We start from the raw sequence: 23,366 nt of genomic DNA, 5'->3' as shown, positions 1-23,366 counted from the left end.
CTAAAACTGATGTGCTTTCCTTTTGTAGTGTTTTCACTGTATTACTGTGTGTTATGTACAAATGCTTTGCACATTACCTCTGAGATAATCCAGATTGCTTGTTCTACACTACTAAGGGGGTGATACAGTGTTATTTTAGGAGTGTAACTCCCTTATCCTGACTAAAAAGAAGGGTTCTGACTTGGGCAGGGTACACACCTGTCAACTAGAGACCCCCTTTTCAAACACAGCTCAAGAAAACAGTAGACATGGGAATGGCAATGTAAGGTCCGTGGAACATGGTGGCAACAAGGAGGGAGCAGGGTCAAGCACACATTGAGAGCAGGGGAAAGAAGGGTAGGGGCAACAAGCTAAGAACATAGACTAGGCAGGGGGGCAATGTTGGGGCCTAGAATTGGGCGACCGAGGGCAGAAGAGTGGGTGGGGCCATCAATTTAAATGAAGTGCAGAGGCAGCACATCAGATGATAGAGGGCAGGAGGGAGGGATCTGGTGTGTGGACTCCGACAACAGAAGATAGGGAGGAGTTGGATGCGACAGGACGCTGTATATTCAGGACAGGTGGGAAGATCTGTGGCAGAACAATGGCCACACAAGGCTGTAATAATGGAGTAGGGGCATGGACTAAGGCAGGGTGGAGTTCGCAGAGTTGCGCTCTGCAAAGCTCAGTGAAGTTACCCAACAACTCTGCTGTGCTAGGCGGAGTTCCACAGGCAGGCGGACTAAGGTCACAGACATAAACCCCTATGCGCTGTGTAGCTAGATGTCAGTCTTCCAAGCTCTGGTGGCAGCTGCACACTTACCAATGACTGCTCTGCAGGCTCCAGTCTCCGCCAGCTGGAACAGCCCCCCTCCATCTTCTACTCTGAGATTCCTATGTCTACAGACTCCACTCTGCTCGACTCGACATCTTGTCTCTAACCCCAACTGAGCACTGCAGTCAGCAACAGAAAGCAATGCACTCCTGAGTCATGATGACTCATCATGATAATATGCGTGCCTGATGGCTCTCATTTATGTATGTCTCACAATGACAGACCCTTGTTAGGAACAGCAAGTTGCCATACCCAATGCGAGTCACTGCCAGCACCAGGTGCACAACAAGCCCACTTGCAGGGTGCGGAATCGCAGTAACGTGAAGGCAGCCAGCAGTGGGTATGAGAGGTGCCCCGGGGATGCGCTTGTGCAGGGGGGCCTCCCAGAATGCTTTGAATGACAACTGTTGCGGGGTGCAAAACAGGCCGTAACTATGCCGGGGCTGCTACCAGGAACTGGCCCGTGCTCCTGCTTGCCTCTCTAGTCAGGGAATGCATTCAAAAGGTGGTGCAGCCAGGGCACCTAGCATGGACACAACTGACAGCAATCCTCACAGCCTTTCTGGGTACGACCATGCCTCTCCACACTCTTCACGGGGAGCACCACTGCTGCTGTTTATCACATGCAGCTCTGCCAACTTGCATGTCAACTGTCTGTCTTCTGTACAATCCACGATAAAGTGGCGGTGCAAGAACATGAGTAAGGTGGGACTTACATTGCAGAGATAGACTTAAAATACACATCCCAGATTGTATGGTGTCTCTTAAAGAAAAAAATGATGTAACTATGCAGAGAAAAATTCTCGCAATACTGAAAAAACGTTGTTGTGATGAAGGAAATCACTAGGCTTTGCTAAGAGTTAATATTGCGAACAATGCATAACTTGACAGGTAAACACTTTGTATAGTCCCAAATATTATACTGCAGAGAAGAGACTTTAAAAGAAAGTGATACAAAAAAGACCCGGTTTCAAGCAGGGGTGAGCATTGGCATTGTGGGTAAACTCTGCTCCACAGGTGAAGTTTTTTTACAAACTTCGCATTCCTAAGCAGGGGAAGGAGTTGCAAAACTCTGCAAACTCCGCCAGTGGAGCATGTACTTGGACAATGATTGGCAAGGATGAGGGAGCAGGAGCAGCAAGATTGGGTGGAGGTAGCACAATGCCAGCCAAGGGTTAAGCGCAATGGTGCAGAATACATGTTCCCTTCAGAAACACAACCTAGAAATCTTCTCGTTATTGCAAGAGGAAGCACCAAATGTGTTAGCTGTAACTGAAACCTGGTTGAAGGCCAGCTCAGAACCCAGAATAATCATGCCCTTGCCCCCAGATTGTTATATCCTGGCACATAACCAGCAAGGGAGGAAAAAGAGGAGGAGTGGTGGCAGTGATCAGCCAAAAAGTTTGGATGGGGCGGTTGTCCTGGGGGTGAAACTAGCCCTAAAGACCACTTGCGTGGTGATGGTGATATCCTATCGCCTACCTTGGACAACCTCCCTTTTCAATGATTTGTTTACTGAAATAGTTAGTGACATGTGCTCAAGGTACAATGTGATAGTAGTGGTAGGTGACATTAAATTCTGGTGGGATCAGGTACCAAGAGAGTCCCAGGTGAGTGAGTTCAGCAAAGGGATGGTTATGATGGGGCTACAGCAACTACTAGATTCTCAAACTCATAAACCATTGGACCTTGAGGCCCTAGCACAGTCAATGGCAGCAATTAAAACTGGCTCACCAGAAGACCCTTGCTCTCCCAAGGTGTTCATATTGGTCTCTCCTGTGGTGGGGGGTAAGCTCCTTTCCCTTAGGAACTCCTTCCTGGTGGTAAGACAAGTACCACTTAGTTTTAGGAAAGCTATAGTAAGCCCATGGAAAAGGCTGGCGCAAACCCCAAAAAACAAAAACATTAACGCCCTTTATCTAGGTTACCTTTTCCAGGTAAGATTGTGTAACAGCATGCAAACAGAATCCATGCAGAGTTCATGGAGGAGCACGAACTGCTTTATGCTCGCCAGTCAGGTTTTAGAGCTGTCACAGTATGGAACTGGTGATGTTTTCGTTACTGACCCTTTTGGATCTTACAGCTGCATTCGACACAGTTGACAATCAAGTGTTGATGGACTGATTACAGGTGCATGGAATCACAGGGTCCGCCTTTCGGTGGATCTCTTTGTTCCTGATGGACTGCTGACAGAAGGTACAGCTAGGTGGCAGTGTGTCTAGAGAAAAAGTACTCCCGTGTAGGGTTCCTCAGGGATCTGCTCTGTCCCCATTTTTTATTCAATATCATCTTTAACCTTTGGTGAAGGCACTAGCACAGCTGGACACAATTTATACATGAACAAGATCCTAAGATTCTTATATAATCTCTTGTGTTGTCAAGGATGGACAATGGCAACTCTATCTTGACTTGGATTCTCACATTGCAGCTTGACCCATTGAATCCAGAGCTTCATGCTCCTACATACTTTGTCTCTGGAAACAAAAGACATGATCTTACTCTACGAGTGCTAATAATCCTCCCTTGCCTACCTATTGAGGCCTGAGATCTATACATTAATACGTCTTTCATAGGGTTCTACACACTTGCCATTAATGTTGAAAATATTTGGTGGAATCAAAGATTCATATAGCACTGGTATTTTAGAAAGAAAATACAATGGCACCAACCTTTTTGGGTTCCACTGACTCACTGTTTATAATCATTTCTAATATTGCAGTTATGTCCTAGATGTAGTAATTCTTCTCAAATAATCCAATGATATCACCCTGACTGGGAGCCAGTCATTTCCTCTCATCAAATAATACTTGGTTGTTTTTGATGGAAGGGAACTGCTGGTTGTTCAACATGTCCCAAGATTCCGACCATAAGAATGAAGAGATGTCAGGTTATTGCTGATTGAACTCAGTACTTCTTCCAAGAATGCAATCATACGGAATGCCTGATTGAGAAAGGATTTGATTTTAGATGTAAAAGAAAGTCCCCCACTATCTGAACCTCTTTGTTTGCCTTTTAAGAGCACCAATGTCATATTGTGTCAACAAAGGTCAATATGTGCCACATTTGGAGGCTATAATTGCAATACATAACAATGCATATGAATGTTTGAAAAATTCCTGCATTAGCTTGTTGATTGACTCTGGTTGTAATGAATCTTTCCAGGAGACTTCAGCATGCTTCTTGAGGTTAGTAACAACATGACCAGCCTTAAGGCTGTTGAAAAGATTATTTACAGTTGATGCACCCTATCATTTACTTATTTGTTTACATATTGAGGGGTACTTTTAAAGAGCATCATCATCATCATTAACACTTTATTCAGTTTTTGCAAGGAACTCCATAAAAGTCAGGTAAATACAACAAAAAAAACATCCGATACACAGAATAACAATACCGTGTAACCATCATGTGCCTGTAAACACATAATTAAAATGCAAGAACATAGAGGTCAAAAGTATGAAAATACATAATCAAAACACCTTAAAATATAAAATTAGTAGCAAGGACTATACCAAAGGCAAAAAAACGTCCATCACAACCCCATAAAATACAGAATTGTAAACATGGACCATGTTAAAACCATATTCATGTTAACACAGTGACAGATTAATGCCCATCAAGGGTAATCACAGCTGGACGTAAGCCTAACAGCAGCCCTTGAAAAGCTGATAACATACAATACTGATTGGCTTGAAAACAGTTATAAAATCATCTGCTAAAACTTGCTTTGTTAAGCCTAGTGATTATAAAAGACTTTCTTTGTAGCTCGTAAAAGCTACAGAGCATCATATCCTGTGGAGGCTTTCCGTTGCAGCCACACAATGGAAGGCACTGCCCTCTATATGTGCCATGAGGATGGACCAGAAGATAAAGAAAGAGGTCCAATAAAAATCTGATCAGTCATGGATACTTTTTAACCATAAGTTAATGACACAGTTTTCAATAAGAGGTACCGATGCACCCTAGACTTCCTTAGCTCGACTTCCTCTCTGGCCCATGTACGCCTTCTCTTACATACTTAAGTCAACAAATACGGTTTGCATGGTCAAAGGAAAGACAGTATATTCACATTTCCTTACTAAGAAAATGTTCCTACTTGTTCCAGATTTTCATCAACAACGATAAAGGATGAAAATCCAACACATCTGAGAGGAAGGCCATCTCTAACTCTTTGTGCACTACAAATGATGGGATGTACTGGGTAAGCAAAGTATCCATCTCAGAAAAGTGTTTTTTGAAAATTTGCAATACATTCAGCTCAGTATAGTCGCAGATCTCGCACCCGTAGGTGACCTTCGAGATACAATTAGCTTTATAGATCTCCAGGAGTGCCCCAATTGGTCTGCTTCCCAGTCTGGAATGAATTTAGGACCTCATCGAACACCACCCCCAGGTAGGAAAAGAAATCAGTCTTGGGGTTTGGCATAGCCCTGCTGTAAGTGTATAGGACTTGGCTGGATGAAGACCCACCTGCATTATGAATAATTTTCTGTGATTGACCAACAAGTCCAGGTCCTCCATGAATTGAACAAAGCAGTTCAACAAGAATTGTAGACCCCTGACTGTCTTCACCATGAAGACAGCATCATCAGCGTTTTTAAGATTCAAGACGAAATGTTCCAAATTATTGATCCTCTCCATTTGGAACTCTTCCTTGACCCGTGGTCAATTCCCATCAGTCTGGAAACAAGCTAGGTTGCTCCCCATTTTAAAGAAACCAGAGGCGGACCCTTCCCAATTTAGCAATTATCGTCCTATATCTCTTTTGCCTAAACCTGCCAAAATCTTAGAGAAAGTGGTCCAGAAACAATTGGCCCTGTACCTAGAAACCAACCAGCTGTTGCACGATTCACAGTCCGGATTTAGAACTGGATACAGCCCCGAGACTGCGCTGCTAGAGGTATCTGAGACAATTCGGGAATCAGTGGACAGGGGCGAGGAGGCCATGCTGGTCCTCCTCGACCTGTCCGCTGCATTCGATACTGTGTCACATGACATACTTGTGACTCGCCTACAGCAGCTGGGGATTGGTGGCACGGCCCTGGCATGGATTAAATCTTTCCTCTCAGGGAGATCTCAAAGGGTACTTTTGCGTCCCTTCGAATCAGAGGATAAACCCCTTGTGTGCGGCGTGCCTCAGGGCTCCGCCTTAAGCCCTCTTTTGTTTAACGTGTATTTGGGCCCGCTTGCCAGGGTAGTTGAGTCATGGGGGGTCAGGGTGGTCTCATACGCTGATAATACTCAGCTTATCTTTTCCTTCAGAGACCACTCAGACTCCCATTTCTCTAACTTTCGCAACTGCCTTGGCAACATCTGCGCATGGATGGCTTCCAATCACCTGGCCCTAAATACGGATAAAACAGAGGTGCTCTTTTTTAGCCAGAAATCAGTTTCCCCCGCCACCTTGTGGTGGCCTACTGTCTTGAACCCCCCTCCCAATCCAGTACAGTCAGCCCGCAATCTCGGCTTCCTTTTTGACAACACCATGTCCTGCAAAGCTCAGGTCAACAGAGTTACCGCGGCCTGCTTCGGCAAGCTGCGCATGATCAGGAAGATCTTTCCCTATCTCCCTCAGGCGTCCCGCAAAACGATTGTCCATGCTCTTATTACGGCACATCTGGACTACGCCAACAGCTTATATGCTGGTGCCCCCCTCTATCTCATTGACCGATTGCAAATCGTTCAGAATGCGGCAGCCAGGCTTATTGGAAACATCCCTACCCGCAATTCGGTTAAAGCATTTCGGAACGACCTACACTGGCTTCCCATCGCTCAACGCATTCAATTCAAATTCTGATCCTTGCCTTTCGGGCCATTCATGGAATTGGCCCGCCTTACCTGAGCAAAAGACTCAAATTATCCATGTCAGAAAGACACCTGAGATCCAACAGCCTCCGTTTACTGATTGTTCCCAGATTTAGGCTTACCCGGAGTGGCGGCAGAACGTTCGGCGTGACGGCGGCCAAGTACTGGAATAGCCTTCCTCTGGACCTGAGGTTCACTGAGTCAGAGCAAATTTTCCGTCGCAAATTAAAAACCTGGCTGTTCACCAAACTCTGATCAGGCGAGCCTCTATAGCTTCAGGTTGGATGGTTTTGAACCTGGTAATCCCCCCCTGTGATTAACTTGTATTCTTAGCGCCGGGACACCCCCGACGGGGGTAGCCGCACGCTTTATAAGCTTCCTAAATAATAATAATAATAATGTAAAAATTAAAAAGAAAAGGTGCCAAGATGCACCCTTGAAGCACCCCTCTCAGGATGGAAGACCTGCAGGTCTCTTTGAGATCATTAGAGTAGCGAACTACGGTTTTACTGTCTCTGTGGAGATCCCTTAGAAACAGGACACTGTCTTTGGCAATAACAATAGAAAGCATTATCTTACAGAGCTTAGATCTGTTAACGCAATCAAATGCGGAAGACAGATCCTTAAAAGCTAAGTAGATGGTACCAATGCGGGCAATGGTATACTTATTCAGGACCATATATAGGTTCAGACACTGATCCACCATTGATCAACAAGGGCAAAAACCATACAGGACCTCTGCCAGGATGTTTTTATCATCTGCCCAACTCACAAGCCTATCTAATATCATACAACCCACCACCATTACCACAGAATCCAAAATGGAGATGGGCTAGTAGCGATGAGTGCTGTCTCGATGTCCCTTTTTGCAAACAGGGACATTGGTAAACAGAGACCAGGTGTCCAAGTGGCCAGTCTTGACTGCATCGTTAATAACTGAGGTGTGCACAAGTACCCAAATGTCCAGGTTTGAATTGCCTACTCTAACTTCCTGTGCTTTAATATGACCTTGAATTTACCTGCAACAGTTTTCTGGGCTTCCCTCGAGATAGAATCAGGCGAAAACATACCCTCAAAGTGGCTTGCTCAATCATCCTCATTGATATGGGCATCCTTTTAAAGAGCACCTTTTACCCTAAAGGGATCTCTTGTTACTATCAATAAAGCATGGCACAAAGGTATTGTCCTTCTCTATATGTTATCATAGTAGGCCACCCTGAAAGGGAGAGTGGAAGGGCAGATCATGTGTGGACTGAGTATATCATTGACAAATCAGGAGTAAAGTTGTGCTGTTTGTGTTCACATCATACATTCTTCTTTATATTAGATCGGAATGTAGCTATCAGGTTGGAGAGTGGTTTTTACCATAATTCTGGCACGGAAATGTGCTGTCTGAAATAACAAAAAACACGTCTGAAAATGCAGGAATTGAGTCAGGAGTGACACTATTCATCCAAAAAACTAAACAATAAATGTCAAAGAGACATCAAGAATCAATAATAACACCATGAAATCTAGAAAGTAACAAGTGTAAAAGACACATCGCAAATCATGAGCGAAAACATGCAATCTAGTAAGTTAAAAAATGTGTAACTCAGATACTTGTTCAACAGGAAGACAGTGACCTGAAGTTATTTGCCTTCATAGGAGAGCTACATTTGAGGTTACAGGAAGAAGGGCATCAAGGCAGTGTGGACAATTTTAGCACAACCCTGTCTATGGGCTGGCAGGGACATTTGAGTCCCTCATGCTTCAGATGTGGACAGAATAGGCTTGGGGCACTATATGGTAAAACTACACCCTGCTTCACTCACTTCCCTCCTTATTTATTTCCAAGTGTCCTCAATAGTGCTGGCCGTTTCAACAATTCACAAGGGATAAATATTAAGGAGAGATAGTGAAAGAATGATGATGCTTAGCTCAATTTGTAGTGTTTACAACATGTTATTTTTTGCCAGATCGGAGAGACTGGTAGGTGAACATGTAGCAATATGAGTTGATCTCTGGCACAGAAGTAGGTACATGTTCCTGTGAAAAGGGAGGGATGTGCTTTGGCAGTAGAAAATCCACAATGGCTGTGTTGTTACCCCTGAGTTTCAGCACTCCACTTGTTGCTGACTTTAGATCTCTGTTCAATTGACTCCTGCTAATCAGGAGTAAAATCTCTGCACTCTCCCTTTAAGCATGGTTCATTTGCTGTATTTCGAATTTACATATGTATAACTTGCCTGTGACTCCCTAGTGCATGGTGTAGAAAATGCACACAGGGCTAGGAAGTTAAATGCTTCTTGAGAGCAGCACCTATTGAGCCATCCACTACAGTGGCAGTGCAAACATGGCCTCTCCTATATATATCCTGACTGCTGCAGTGTAAAACCTACAGTTTGACATGTAATATTAACCTTTTTTGACAGGTAAAGACCTCCCTCCTAAATATTAGTAAGTCATTCATGTGTAGGCCTTTTAGCCAACATGGTGAAGGTGTGCGGTATTTAAAAGTAGGACACATAGATTACCATTATTATAACCATATTCCTACAGTCACAAGGCCCAACAGCTATAGTTATTGTTGCAGGCCTAGCTGTCTCATGTTGAAAACCAGAATACAGACGAAAATAATAATGTAACTATGGAATACAACCAGCAAGCATAATATTTAAACCAACATTTTTATTCCTATTAAAGTCCTGTTCAAGGCGAGGTCTGATTTGTCATAAATATTAAGGAAAATAAACTTTCAGACAGTTACCTTTACCCTGTCTGGAACTCCTGGAGGCTAATTTGCATTACATGTCTAGAATAATATCCAAGCCTGTGTATTGCCTAAATGAGGAGTGAACACAGTTCGAAAGTTTGTCCAATAGTTACAAAATATGCCATCTTGATTGACAGTTCAATCTGAATGGCCCATGATGACTTATGTAAACTCAGCATAATATTCAGGATGGTGAGCTTTTAACAGTGTCAAATCCTGCCTGACATGTCTGTGTGAAGCACATGTACAACTTGCGTGCTCTGAAAGGGATCAAAAAGAATACAAGAAACAAATATTGAGTTTTTTCTGTCTGGGCACTGAGTTTCCCTGCTTTCTTTCGCTATACTTCTATCTCTGATTTGTTATGGGTCCAGCACCTGCTTCGAACTGGACTTTCATGTTAGATGTGGAAAGACACTAGTGAAGTTCCGATGACACTCGCATACGAACACCCAGCCTCCAAAATCCAGGTTATGGCCAAAGACTTCCAACATCTTGCAAACACTCCGTCACATGGCATTTTCGGCCTGTTTGAAAAAAGGTAAGCATGAACTACTGAAAAAGTGGGTAGGGTTGCTCCTGGGAACTTTTACCATACTGGATATGTAGTGCTCACGAGTAAACCCAACCCACTGGTTGCTGCCAATTATCAGCATGATTCCCAAAGACACTCTGTTGAAAACACTTTCTGGACCTGCAGAAGACAAGAAGAGGACTGGACATGATCTCTGTGAACTAAGATGAGACCTTAAGGACTAGAACTGCTTCCCCTTGTACCAGGACAAAGAAGTTCAATCCGAGGGTCATAAGGCTGGCCTTCTGTGTAGATAGATTGACAAAAGAAGGTGCAATTCAAATTTTCTACTGACCATTGGCAACTGACCCTGACAAGACTTTGTTGTTGGACTCTGCTTGTTACACTGAATGTCTCTAAGTGCCTTCACCTGAGGTCATGGGAGGCTTCGAAGTGTGGGGACCTGCTGTGATAGGTTTCTGACCACCAGTCCAGTGTGTTGGACTTAATTTCATCTTTGTCTTACTCAAGGCTGAAGCACCATTGTAAAGACAGCAAAACGTACCTTTCAGCAGTGGAACGTCAGAAACATGTTCGAACTTTTTTTATCCAGACTGATCCACTTGCTGTTTCCGACCGGGCTCCATCGCAGTTGGCAACAAATTGCAACCGTATTCTGTTCGACTACTTGCGAAGACTGGTATAGAGTCAAAATATCGAGTCCATAATATCGACTAGACACAATATCGAGTTAAAAATATAGTATGGACATAATATCGACTAGACATAATATAGACAACAAAAATATCGACTAGAAAAAATTGATATCGAATAGAATGGACATAATATCGAATCAATAATATAGAATGGACAAAATATCGACTAGACATAATAATAGACAACAAAAATATCGAATTTAAGGTAAGTTAATATTAATTTTAATTGTTTGTGTAATATAATTCTGTAGCGGGTTGTGGGTTTATAGGGGAATAGGGTGGGAAGTAATGTAATTATAATTAATTAAACATGTTAATTTATTTATTGATATTTATTTCGAATTGTTATCGCATTAATAATTGGTAATTAATTAAAATATAATTGGTAATTAATTATAATTGATAAATTGATAAATATTTTAATTTTTGTAATTTATTTTCTGTAGCGGGTTGTGGGTTTATAGGGGAATAGGGTAGGAAATAATTTAATTATAATTAATTAAATTTGTTAATTTATTTATTGATATTTATTTAGAAATAATTGTTAATTAATTATTAATTGGTAATTAATTAAAATATAATTGGTAATTAATTATAATTGATTAATTGATAAATATTTTAATTTTAGTAATTTATTTTCTGTAGCAGGTTGTAGGTTTATAGGGGAATAGTGTGGGAAGTAATTTATTATAATTAATTAAATTTGTTAATTTATTTATTGATATTTATTTAGAAATAATTGTGAATTAGTTATTAATTGGTAATTAATTAAAATATAATTGTTAATTACAATTAATAGATTCATTATTTTTAAATTGTAAATTAATGTATTGTTAATAGTTAATTAATTAGTATTAGTAGGTAATTTTTATAATTAAATAATTTTAATTTGTATTTATAAATAATTATTTAATATATTTTATCCAATTGTTAAATATTTTAATTAATTTGTAATTGGTATTAATATTTATATGTTATTTATATTTATATATAAAGTATTTACTTTTCCTACTATTGCACTCTCTGAAGTTGGAATAGTAATTTTAACCCCTACGCTATCCAACTCTTTCCCTTCTGTTGAACTCTCTGGATTTGGAATATTAATTGTAACCCCTACGCTCTCCAAAGCTTTCCCTACTGTTGCACTCGCTGGAGTGGGAATAGTCATTTTTACCCCTACGCTATCCAACGCTTTCCCTACTGTTGCACTCTCTGGAGTTGGAATAGTAATTTTAACCCCTACGCTATCCAACGCTTTCCCTACTGTTGCACTCTCTGGAGTGGGAATAGTAATGTTTACACCTACGCTATCCAACACTTTCCCTACTGTTGCACTCTCTGGAGTGGGAATAGTAATTTTAACCCCTACGCTATCCAACGCTTTTCCTACTGTTGCACTCTCTGGAGAGGGAATAGTAATTTTTACCCCTACGCTATCCAACTCTTTCCCTACTGTTGCACTCTCTGGAGTGGGAATAGTAATTTTAACCCCTACGCTATCCAACGTTTTCCCTACTGTTGCACTCACTGGAGTGGGAAAAGTAATTATTACCCCTACGCTATCCAACACTTTCCCTACTGTTGCACTCTCTGGAGTTGGAATAGTAATTTTAACCCCTATGCTATCCAACGCTTTCCCTACTGTTGAACTCTCTGGAGTGGGAATAGTAATTGTTACACCTACGCTATCCAACGCTTTCCCTACTGTTGCACTCTCTGGAGTTGGAATAGTAATTTTTACCCCTACACTATCCAACGCTTTCCTTACTGTTGCACTCGGAGTGGGAATAGTCATTTTTACCCCTACGCTATCCAACTCTTTCACTACTGTTGCACTCTCTGGAGTGGGAATAGTAACTTTAACCCCTACGCTATCCAACGCTTTCCCTACTGTTGCACTCGCTGGAGTTGGAATAGTAATTTTTACCCCTACGCTATCCAACTCTTTCCCTACTGTTGCACTCTCTGGAGTTGGAATAGTATTTTAACCCCTACGCTTTCCAACGCTTTTCCTACTGTTGCTCTCTCTGGAGTGGGAATAGTAATTTTTACCCCTACGCTATCCAACTCTTTCCCTACTGTTGCACTCTCTGGAGTGGGAATAGTAATTTTAACCCCTATGCTATCCAACGTTTTCCCTACTGTTGCACTCACTGGAGTTGTTACAGTACATTTAAACCTCTTGTATTCAAAATAAATTACTATTTTTAAAGTTATATTATTTATTTTTTAATGTTATGTTTATTTAAGTATTTTAAATACGTTAAAATTAATTTTATTTATTATTATATTACTTTTAAATTACTTTTAAGACATTTAAAAAAAGCGATATTTTGACTGTCTATATTTTTTACACTCGATATTTTGGAGTCGATATTTTTGTACTTACCTGTTTGAAGATAGGAAGTCGATATTTTGTCAGTCGATATTTTTACCTCGATATTTTGACACCTCGATATTGTGACAGTCGATATTATGTCAGTGATCCGAGAAGACTATCATTGGCTTTTTAAGTGCTAATTTTCCTTAAGACTTAAACATCCACATCTCTGTTTCCCCTTATAGGATGTTTGTCATTTTGGTGTCACTGTTTTTATCATATTTTACTCGAGTTTTTGATTTGGTTTAGTACTTTTTATTACTTGGTGTTTTGACTTCATTACTATTTTGGTACTGCATAAATACTTTAAATATTCCCATAAGTTAAGGCTGTCTGATCTGTGTGAGAAGAACTAGGGGTTGAGTTCAGGTTCATTTTGTAACTTTCAGGGTTGACCCTAACAAGAATTTTGATTATTACTTGAGGTTAGCAGTCACCCAGTCCAAAAAATAATGCAGTTTCTTACAGTGGCCCAAATGCTTTCATCAATGATTGTGCTTTCAAATGGCACGTACCTATTAGGAACATAGAGCCTCCCTTCCCCTCTCCCAGATTGGATGCCCTCTCATTAAAAATACAGATGTTGGGACTCTGGCATTTATTGAAGACAACAAGTTAATCAAGATATCTACTCCTCCTGATAAAGTCTGTATAAATATCCATAAGCATGTGCAAATGGTGGTACATCCAGTCTTACATCCGAAGTAAAAAAAATGTGAATGGATTCTTGATCTGAATATCTACATACTCTAAAACCTCTGACAATATAACACTGTACTGGATCTCCATATAACCCCCTGCTGACTCCCAAGCCTTCTGATGCACTAGTACACAAGGGGCATTTTAAACGTTGGCAGGTCCCTGTTGAGCATAATGGCAGGAGCCCCAGCATCATAATGGACACTTTTACTGAAAACCAAAATGTGCATGGTCCCAACAAAGTTTTTTTTCTGAAACAGAACAAAAATAGATCTGAGGATTTGAGATCTTGATGCGGGATTATCAGGATATGGAAATGTTGCAAATAATTTCGACACAGTTCTTGTCCTACAGTATAAGGCTAACAGGGAAAATGCATCATTTTGACAAGCGTCCTCTTTCCTTGAAACTAGTAGAATCTAATATTAGGTCTGACATGGCACCCTATTTCTTCTGTTCTATATACCTGCAGTCAACCTACCTCCTAATTGATATAAATGAATTAGAAACAATGAGTATAAACCAGTTATCATGATTTGCCTCATCTTGAGTGAGGTTGCATGAGGTGATATTGGGTTGGGTTGTGGTGTTTGAAAGCATTGAATGTGCTGGTTGGTAAAAGATAAAGATGTACAAAGTTGAGATGGTGGGATTTAAATATCTTTCATTGTTCTAATTGAATAGTTTGAACTAAATCTCAAATACATGTGATGCTTGCAGCTGGAAATGTGTAACAGTATAACGCAAAACAACAGAGCAGCAGGACCACTTATTAGGAAAATCGGCTAAATGACACACCACCTCGGGACAGCATATTAATACCAACAGAAAAAGCCAAAAAAATCAATGCAAATACACAACAAAACAGAGTGCCAATGGAGTCGCAAGAACACATAACACATTCCACAATAGAAAACGTGACCACTGTGAAGCTAAGCAGAAGAATAATACACAACATATAAACACAAGATGAAAATATTACAGCCCATTTTTGTATTTGATTATGCTGCTGTGTTGTTATGTTGTTTGTGTATAGTTCTGTTTGAGGTATAGTTTTTAGGGTGTGTTGTTATGTTGTGCGATCAGATTGTTGTCTTTTTTTGATGTGTTGTGTTACTGTACTATGCTCTTCAATTGATGTGTTTGTTGTGTTTTTTACATTGTTCGGTTGTGTGGTGTTGTATTGTTAGGTGATCATTTATGTTGTGGTCTATTACGTTGTAAGCTACTGCTGTTATTTGGTTGTGTTATCGGAATTTGGTGTGCAGTTGCTTTATGTGCTGTTATTGTCAGTGGTGTAATATTATTCCCTGCAGCCCCCAGGGTGCACAGGTCCCCGAGCTCCAGGGGCCCCCTCATCTCAATACACTGAGCAAAGCAGTAGGTGGTGGGCCTGGGCTCCCCCTCAATGTACTTTGCAGGCGCCCCCTCAGGTTTTGTTACACCACTGGTTATTGGTATTGTTACATTATCATAATACACTTCTTCTGCTTAAGCATCTACAACCATCAGTTGCACAATGTCAGACCCACAAACCAGCACGCATGACATACTGGTAAAAAGTATTTGCACTAAATATTTCCACCAGGACATGGAATAGCACCAATCGAAAATGCTCGATTTGAAAAGAAATTAGTTAGCTGGCATCTGATGGTAGTAATGTATTATTTGATCGTGCCTCGACACATCATACCATGAGCTATGTCCGCAGAACCATGTCATCATTGCTCTGCTCCTCCTCCTGTAAAATATTAATGATATGCTCCAATAGACTTAATTGCAATGGTGACCTTATTAGTATTAAAGTTTAAACTTTCCTCACTTATAATTTTACGACGATAATTGGATAAGTAGGAAGTGCATGTACCTAAACATATCACAAAAATGTTATATGTAATGAACTGAATTATCCACACTTCATTAAACCAAAAATGTGTTTCGTTTTTGTATTAATTATAACCATGACAGAAAAATGTGACTAAGGAATAAAGTTAATTCTGTGCTGTGTGGCATTTCTAAATTACTTGAAATGTTATTGGATAGGCTCTTTGACTAAATTATAATATTTTTTTCATTTATGAGAATAGAGAATATTAAAGGATATCAGGTAGCCACCTAAATGAAGGCTGTATATAATAATACTCTTGTAAAAGCATCAATCAACATATATATTGTTAGAAATTGGGTTTCTGGTTAGAAGAGGTATACATGCAGGAACCACAATACTAGTCAGAGTAGGTCACAACACACCTAAATTATCCTGTGCTCATCCTTTGGTGGTTTGGCAAAGAGCAGTAAAGCTTAACTTAAGAGGCAATGTGTAAACTAGTTGTGCAAGACTTCATACAATAACACATTAAACGCACCGCAAAAGGACTCCACACTTGCTTATAAAATAGTTTATGATTTTTTTTAATAAAACAAGATCAAATTGACAAAAAGCCAATGTGTAATAGTCGAGATATGCCTTTAAACAAAACATTTCGAAATAGTGCTTCGAGACAATAAGTGCTCAAATGGGTATCTGGGCACACTACATCAGGGAATGTCAAAAGTTCAGGCTGATCACGAGGGAACACGGGTCGGATAAAGGAACCCACTTTGGCTGGCGAAACCAAAGTACCTTCTTCTGGGATGCATCATCTTTGACGAGGATGCATGATGCAGCTGAGACTACGAGTTGGTTCGATCCACACAAATGATGATATGTGTTGATTTTTTCCACGCTACTGCAGTGATGCATAGGTGCGGAGTGCGAGCGCTGGTTAAGAATGTGGTGCAAGGCTACTGCTCCTGCAGTAGGCAATGTGTCTATGCTGTAGGCAATGCAGTGGTTTTGACGATGATGTGGCAGGTCTGCTCCACACAAAGATGACTAAGAGGTAATTCTTAGGCAATGTGTCAGGTGCGCTACCCCCAGTGACGAAGATGCGCTGGTTCTGACTCATGCAAAGATGAAGATGCATTGGTTTCGATAATGATATTTGGGTTCTAGATAAAGAAGGACCTTAGACCTCACTTCCAAGGGTCCAGAAATGGGGTGGCACAACTTGGCAGGGCAGAGTCACAGCTTGCAGTCCAGGTGCAGATTTCACCATTAGTTGGGATTTTAAGTTGTGTGTTCAGTGACACCATACTGGGAAAGTCTATCTTTTCTCCATTATGAATTACATTTCAAAGATTTAATAATATAATCCCAATGTAATCCTATGGAAGCAATAGACCTTACAGTAGTGATAAACAACATTAGTTGTCTTTCACTACCAGGACTTGAAAAACTTAAAATACCTTGCCCTGTCTTTCACATGCATGGCACACTGCCCTGTGAGTAGACAGTTCCTACCATAGGGGTGTCTTATATGTATAAAAAGGGAGGTTTGGGCCCGGCAAGAGGTTTTAGTTGTCAGATCGACATGGCAGTGTAAAACTGCACTCCCAGGCTCTGCAGTGGCAGGCCTGAGACATGGTTAGATGGCAACTTAACTGGGTGGCAGAAGCAGTGCTGCAGGCCCACTAGTAGCATTTAATGTATAGGCCCTGGGCACATGTAGGGCACTTTACTAGGGAGTTTTAAAGAAATTAAATATGCTATTTGGTTATGAGCCAATGTTACCATGTTTAGAGGAGAGAACACATGCATGTTAGCGCTGGCTAGCAATGGTGAAGTGCTCAGAGGTCTAAAGCCAACAAAAAAGAGGTAAAAAAAGGAGGAGGGCAAAGTTTGGGGAAGGGCAGTTCCAACACATAGGTTATTCAAGTATTGCTTGAATGCAAAATATTTATTGTGAATAGCGCTTTCCAAAAATATTTTTGGAGTTCGGATACCAAAATCCTATGCGTCGTATTTTGTTGATTTACTTTCAAAATATTATTTTTCACAGGAGCCATGGTTCGGAAAACGTTGCTCTAATTCTAACATACACATACACATATATATTGCACTATAATGAGCTGATTAATCATAAATTTAAATGTTCACTCTTTTTAAGAGAAAGGACACATTCTAACCCTATAGAAAAGGATTTCCCCTGACGTTGTGACAGTCCCTTCAAGATTTATTAAGAAGGTACGATTGTGACAAGTGCACCTAAGAAATGTGATTTTGCACATATGCTAAACTCTTATGTAGTAACTTTGCATGAACATGTAGTGCATATGTTAAAACAGGGCACCAGCATACAAGGCAGGAACTCCAAATGTGAAGATAAAATTTGCAACAGCCTCCTGCCTACCTTCTGTTTCAGAGTTTGGAGTTGCTGCATTTGAATTTTGTGCCCTGGCTGCCATCCTTCTGCATGTTAATCCACTCAACTGCTGCCTAGACACCGCAGTAGCCTTTCCCTGGGTCCCCGATTCCTAACAGCAGTTGAAGAGGGGGCAGGGGCACCTCAATCGATAGGCACTGGCTCAGCTACCTCCAAATTTGGGGTAGCTGGAAGGTGGGTGAGTGCCACTGAGGTGGATATTGTTTCTGCTTAATTTTTTTTATATTAGCTGGCTGGATGGTTCAGTGGGAGTGTGAGCCTGGAATTGGCACCATGACACATTCTGGAAGAATTGAGCAGGGAGGTGTGGGGCATGGAAAGGCCTGTTAAATTCGGTTTCCGATTGTTTTTAATGAAGCCAGGCACGGTCGGTAGTGGGAGTTCCTGCAGGGCACTGACGTGGGGAGGGGAAGGGGCAGGGTGGGGGGTAGTAATCTATGGATTACGGAGCTTTACAGGTAAGTAAACACATAAATAAATAAATAAAACACATTTTGTTGCTTGCACTGCATCCCCAAAAGCAATGCAGTGCGCGCAGCGATTTTCGTTTTATTTATTTATATGTTTACTTACCTGTAAAGCTCCGTAATCCACAGATTACTTCACCCCGCCCTGTCCCTCCCCTCCCCACGTCACCGCCTGGCTGGTACACCCACTACCGACCGCGGCTGAAGGAAGCGCAAGGCAGTGGATGTTTTTACTCTTTACTAACCTAACCTATCTGGCTTTGTTCATCAACTTTGCTGTGTCCACATTGGAGTCTACATTGTCAACATTGTCAATACAGTTAGTTAATAGTGTCAGTATAAGTGGACGACAAAAGAATACTATCAGGACATTTGAAGGACTCCAGTATACATTTTCTGCCAATTTCTAATTACATCATCTTTACTAGCCCTTGGTACCCCAAACTTAACTTCCTGAATCAACTGTATCAGTTGCTTCAGGGATGTTTACTCCCGGTCAGTAGATACGTTGAGCAAATGAAAACCCACTCACAAAGATTTCAAGCAAAGCCACCTACCACATTGGGTACTGGAATAGACAGTGAAAAAAACATCCGTCCCCCAATCCATCTCCTGTTATTTCTATGGGGGAGGAGATTAGGCCCAGCTACAACTATTTTTGGTGAGATGCAAAGGACTTTGGGTGTATCCTGATGGATATAAACTGGACACAAACAGAAAAACTATTTGAGGATGGGGAGCTGTTAACCCTGCATGAGCAACAACTAATACATGTGGAACAAACAATTTAAAATCAACTAATAAGCAACAGATCATGTCACTAACTAAGCAATCTTCAATTCAGGACTACATTGTCAGAAGCAAAGCTGTGGAAGAGCAACCTTCAAAGCATTGTTAATAATGTCAATTGTGATCATTAGTGTGATACATCCCTTGCTAGTTCCTTCCAACAATGCCCCATCTTGGCTTTGTGCATCACAACTGTTGCAGGAATAAATGTAACTTCAAGTAAACAAATGTTACCACTTGATGACTCTTGCAGCGGCTCCATCTATGAGAAAGAGGAATTAGGGCTTGACGGAAATAAAGAAATACCCAGCACAACATCTCAACAAATTACAAGTTCATTAGATGACTCATCTTGCTAACAGAACAAGATGATCTTTCTGGCATGTATTTTCTACTGAATCAGGAAAATAATTTGTATCCTTTACCACAAACATATGTTTCTTGTCCTTTACTAAAGACAGATGTTGTAAATCAGTTTTTTTTATCAAAGGAAATAACTCTCCAAGCATATCCAACGCTGGCAGCCACAGGGGTCTATCACTACCACTCTGACCCAGATGTTGAGCACCTTTGACCTGCTACAATTAATACGTAGGAAAATAAATAGTCACAAAACAGATTACAATTCTTGACATTTCCAGTCTGCTATATTAAACATGAGATCTACTACAACTTTAAATAATATGAATGGAGTTACATATGTATGTACTTCAAGCTCCACTCAAGCGTATACTGAAAAGGCTCGGGTGCTCATGTTTTCTCAATATGGCACCTTAAAATCTTCAACAGGTACATCCGACAAGAACCCTATTCTCTACCTGAGTATAACTGATACATCAGTGGAAGAGTTCAAGCCCTATATCAGCAAAGGATGTCTAAAGAATTTGTGGAAGTAACCACTCTAGAAAAACTGGATCTTTACTTCAAAATCACTCAAACCGATTTAAATTCCCAGAAATAAGACGCAACTACACAAATTGAGTCTTCTTCAAATAAAGTTAATAGATTCAATGAGATTCTTGTGGAAGCCCAAAAATCACTGTGACTGGACAGGTATAAAACTTACCAACACATCATAAGTCATCAGAATAAGAACCTCCATATATAGTCAAATCATTGCCAAAGGTTTACAAGTTCTAACTTTCATGGCTGATTCAAGCATATCAATAAGCAATACCGAAGGCACAATAATTAGAAGACTATAGCAGAAAGACTGGTACATTTGGTAAGATCGCGTAATACTGTATACAGTGATCATCTGCTTCCATCAACTCATAATGGACCACAGCCATTAGGGGACTCTAAGGAGCATGATCTTTAAAGCACTTTTTGCAAGCTGAATTGGCATATGCCCACAACATTGGATGGTACAAAAGGGGGTGGTGATGGACGGAGCATCTGAACCAATCAAACACCCAGTCAAAAGATCTGGGTTTGATCCATCACCGTTCTTTAGCCCACTCTGCTACCCCAGTTCAGACATGGCTATATGCAAATCAGTCTGACCCTGTGCCTCATGGGAACAGTCCAGCCCGAACTGCCAAGCCATGCCTTCCCTGGACCGGAATAAAGCTTCCGAGGACCGGTTTCTGGCACGCCATAAGTGTGGCAGGGTATCGTGATTCAGATATATCGAAAGCAAGAATATCATGGTCAAGAATATCGAACTTAAGGTAAGAAATATCGTTTGTAAAAATCTAGAAGTCATTAATATTGTTTCCAAAAATAAAGATGCTTGAAATATCGATTTTTTAGTTAGTGTTATGTATTTTAGTTTATATTTTAAATGTATGTGATGTATGTTTTATTATAAGTATTGTTTATGTTTTTCAAGTGTTAACCCCTTTCATGCGCCTGTCGGCCAACGGCCCTCGCGAGGACTACCTCCATAGTTCTGCGCACGTCCGTTGGATGACGCGGCCCCGCCCACTCAGTAAAGCCGCAGCACCGGAGCGGGATTGCCGCTGCGGTTAAGCGGTTAAACTTTTAGTTGTTAGGAATTTTATGTTCATTACATTTTGCATTTGTTAGTTCTGTAGCGGGTTTTTGGTTTATAGGAGAATAGGGTGGGAAGTAATTTAATTGTAATGAATTAATGATCATTTGTTATTTATCTAATTTAGATTTTATAGCGTTAATTGTGGGAAGTAATGTATTTGTAATTAATTAGTAATTGGTTGTTAATTAATATTAGTTAAATAATTGATAATTAATTATTGTAATTGTGTAATTCCCTTTAGGTGCAGGATTTGGAGTGTATAGGGGTAAAGGGTGGGAAGTAATTTTTTTTTAATAATGAATAATTTGTTGTTAATTTATAATAATCATTTGATTGAAAAACATTAGGGAAATTGTTTTATGAATTATAGGTGCAGGTTGTGTTTATGGGGTGAAGGGTGGGAAGTAATTTATATTTAATTAATTAATAATTAGTAGTTAAATTATATTAACTAATTAATTGATAATTAATTATGGTAATTGAGTGATTTGTTTTTTGGTGTTTGTTGTAGTGTTTATGGGGTAAAGTGTGTGAAGTGATTTATTTTTAATTAATTAATAATTTGTTCCTAATTAATATTAATCAATTGATAGTAAATTTATTACGGAAATTGTGTAACTAATGTTAGGTGCGGGTTGTGGGGTTTATAGAGGTAACAAACATAACATAACACGTGTATTTGTAAAGCGCACGTTCAGCACTATGGGTATCTTGGCGCTGAATAACAGATGTTTGTTGTAAAGGGTGGGAAGTAATTTCTGTTAAATTAATTAATAATAATTTGATAATTAGTATGAATTAATTAGTTGTAAATCAAATATGGAATTTGCTTAATTCATTTTAGGTGTGGGTTGTGGCATTTATAAGGGTAATTTCTGTTTAATTAGTTACAAATTAGTTGATCATTAATATTAATTACTTAATTGATATTTAAGTAGGGTATTTGTTTATATTTTTTGTGTGTGGGTTTTATTGTTATAGGGGTACAGTGTGGGGTATAAATTAATTTTACTTACTTTATAATTAGTTGTTAAATACTATTAGTTTTTTTTAATTGATTTTTATTAAGTCGCATACAGTGTACAAGTAAAGAGAAAGGACATCATTGGTGCAACCATATGCAAAAATACCCATAAACAGCACATGACTGTGAATTTAAGTGACATGGGATACATGGTATACATATTAACATCAGTACAGAAAGCATGTGGTACATACGGTTACAGGGTCGCAATTTCAGTGAGATCCGGCTGCTTCAACAGAACGCAAATAAGTCAGCAGGGGCTCCCAGATGTCCCTTCTGTGGACTGGAGACTAGCCTGGACCGCGAGTAGGGTTTTGTCAATATTAGTAAGATGATCAGCCGGAGCGTCTGCTTCGGAATCAGAGGCAGCATGCTGAGAGGCCCGGCTAGTCTTATGTGGTTCAAACGTGAGACGCGGCTGGCCGCGTTTGGATTTGCCCATGATGGTGCCCCCCCATCTGCAGTTGTCAGAGCTAAGCCCAGACAAAAAAATAACAAAGGACAAAAAGATCCAAGATTCCCTCCGTCAAGCAGTGCAATACTGGAAGTTTGAAGTGACAGTGAATAAAGAAAGGAGCACAGAGCAGGCCGCAGTACGCAGTATCATCAAGCCAGTGTGCACCCCGGATATGTGCCTGATAGTCAACACAGCCGCATAGAAGGAGTGGGGGACAGCTGCACAGCACAGGCATCCAGTAAAGCTGAGGCAGTATTGACAGACTGCCCAACTCCAGGTAGGCAGAGGAACACAGGTGGGGAGGAAAGCTGTGCAGCAATGTTTTCTTAATTCAGGGCAGGTGAGTTCAAAGGGCCGCAATTTCACACATCCTTGCCACCACAGAAGTGAGGAGAGGGAGGGGGCAGCACACCAGATCCACCCCAGGCCAGCGCCTCAACTCGATTCACTGACAGCCAATACAGCCGCATAGAAGAAGGGAGGAGAGCTGCACAGCGCAGGTGTTCAGTAAAATGGAGGCAGTATTGACAGACCGCCTCACTCCAGGTAGGTGGGGATCACAGGTGGGAAGTAAATTTGTGCAGCAACAACTCTTAATTCAGGACAGGTGAGTGCAAGGGCAAGCAAGTTCACACATTATTGCCACCACAGAAGTGAAGAGAGGTGTTGGGGCCCGACTCGT

The sequence above is a fragment of the Lissotriton helveticus genome, chromosome 8 (genome assembly GCF_964261635.1).
Source record: "Lissotriton helveticus chromosome 8, aLisHel1.1, whole genome shotgun sequence".
Lineage (NCBI taxonomy): Eukaryota > Metazoa > Chordata > Amphibia > Caudata > Salamandridae > Lissotriton > Lissotriton helveticus.
Note: the sequence above shows the minus strand (reverse complement) of the source record.